We start from the raw sequence: 2,355 nt of genomic DNA on the forward strand, positions 1-2,355 counted from the left end.
TAGTTGAAAGACATTTGTTAAAATCTGCATTGAAAGAGCAGATGGTGGAGTTCACAGGAGCCGGTTAACTGCTGGGACAATTATAACACAGATATTTGATCTTCAGATAAAGGAGGATCTGCAGCGTGTTTTCAGGAATTCCGTTTTATTGATGTGCGTGTGTTAGACACCAGGATAACTATAATTAGACAACTCAGGATATCCATGGTGGTGCAATCCCAACTGTTACTCTGGGATCACTCCCACTGTGGAACTCCACCACTGACCCTGCTGAAGGTTGTAAGATCAGGGAATGGGGCCTCCAGGATTGGACTGTCAGAAAGGTGGGTTTCAGTATCCTGACTAATACATGGTGAAAAACCAAGGGATCCTTACTGAGGAGCTGTCTGGGGTTTTACCTGTCAATGTAGGTCTAGGGGTGAATGATTCCTGACTCCCTGCACTGTCTGACATTGAACGCAATTTAGAACAAGATGGATTCAGTGTCCAGGAGAATAGGGACAAATTTCACCCACAATTGAGGGAGGCAAAAGCAGCTGTTAGAGAAGTGAAGATGTCTTTGGAAAAGAAGGTGGTGAACAATTGTGGGAATAATTGTGACAGCTTTTCCAGGTCCATCAGAAATGAGAAGATGGTGAAAGAGGGTTTTGAGTCACTGAAATTCAGCTCAGGACAGATTGAAGCTGGTTGCCAGGATATAACAGAACTGTTAAATGACAATTTTACATCAGTCTGCGCTCCTGTGGATGATGTTCAGATTCCAGCTGTGGGATTTGCTGTCGACAATAACATCATCAATATTAAAGTAGAAAGTGATTGTCATCCTGGATAAAATAGGAAATCTCAAACTAGATGGTACTCCAGGTCCAGATGCTACCCACCCAAGGCAGCTTAAAGAGATGGGGCGGGAGCTCTCTGAGCCTCTTGGCCTAATCTTCAACAGCTCAAGAGAGCCGGGGATTGTTCCCTGAGATTGGAAGGCAGCTCATGTAGTTCTCAGTTTCCATATCAGAGCCAGGGAACGACAGGCTCAGCAGTGTGACCTCAATCACAGGAAAGACGCTTGAAGGGATTCTAAGAAATGCTGTTTCTGATCACTGGGGAAGAGAAGGAGCCCTTAGAGATCCTCAACACGGCTTCCGGAAAAGAAGGTCACAACTTGCAAACCTGTTTATGTTTTGTGGAGAAGTTGTTGTGTTTGTGGATGAGGGGAATCGGGTTGACATTGTCTATCTCTGGATGTAATCCAACAACAACACCTTGTATTTACACAGAGCGTTGTGGGGCTGAAGGAGGTTACAGAGATTCTGAGGATCCCATTGACATTGTCCATCTCAGGAGTGTCAAACTCATTTTCCATGGGGACCCTGATCCGATATCCTGGCATTGGGTGAGGGCCACATTCAGCAGAAGCTATTAAAATAGAACTAGATACAAATAAACTCTATCAGGATTTACTGACATTTCCATTTATTTACTGCTCCAGCTGCTCCCGATACCTGGCACCTCTTAGCTTGAACCATCACATCAACACTTGGAGCAAGTGACTGGGCTGAGGCCTGTCTCAGATAAAAACACAAGAACCACTTGTCACCACAGAATCATAGAAATTTACAGCACAGAGGAGGCCATTCAGCCCATCATGTGTGTGCTGGCTGAAAATCGGTTATCCAGTCTAATCCCACTTTCCAGCTCTTAGTCCGTAGCCCTGTAGGTTACAGCACCTCCAGCATATATTGGAGTGTTTTTTAAATGTGCTGAGAGTTTCTGCCTCTACCACCCTTGCAGACAGTGAGTTCCAGATCCCGTCTGGGTGAGAATATTACTCAACTCCTCTCTAATCCTCCATCAATTAGTCTAAATCTCTCTCCCGGTTAATGATTTCTCTGTTAATGAAATAGGTCCTTTCTATCCACTCTTTTTGGGCCCCTCATAATTTTATACACCTCAGTTAAATCTCCCCTCAGCCTCCTCTGTTCCACAGAAAATAATCAGAGTCTATCAGATCTTTCCTCACAGTTAAAATTCTCCAGTCCTGGCAACACCCAGATAAATCTCTTCTGTACCATCTCTAACACAATCACATCCTTCCTGTAATGTGGTGACCTGAACTGTACTCAGTACTCTAGCTGTAGTTTAACTAGTGTTCTTTATAGTTCCAGAATAACTGCTCTCTCACCTTCCATTGACTTCAATGTAATGGAAACTGATGGTTGGAATCTGTCAGGACTTGAAAGGTACTTACAAATGATTTGAGGGTTTCTTATACTTGGGATCTTGCTCTGTTTTGTCAACTCGAGGTGTTGGATAACAGACTTTCTCCTGGGAATATCAAGCTGGAGTATTGGGCTGTGA

The sequence above is a fragment of the Carcharodon carcharias genome, chromosome 27 (assembly GCF_017639515.1).
Source record: "Carcharodon carcharias isolate sCarCar2 chromosome 27, sCarCar2.pri, whole genome shotgun sequence".
NCBI lineage: Eukaryota > Metazoa > Chordata > Chondrichthyes > Lamniformes > Lamnidae > Carcharodon > Carcharodon carcharias.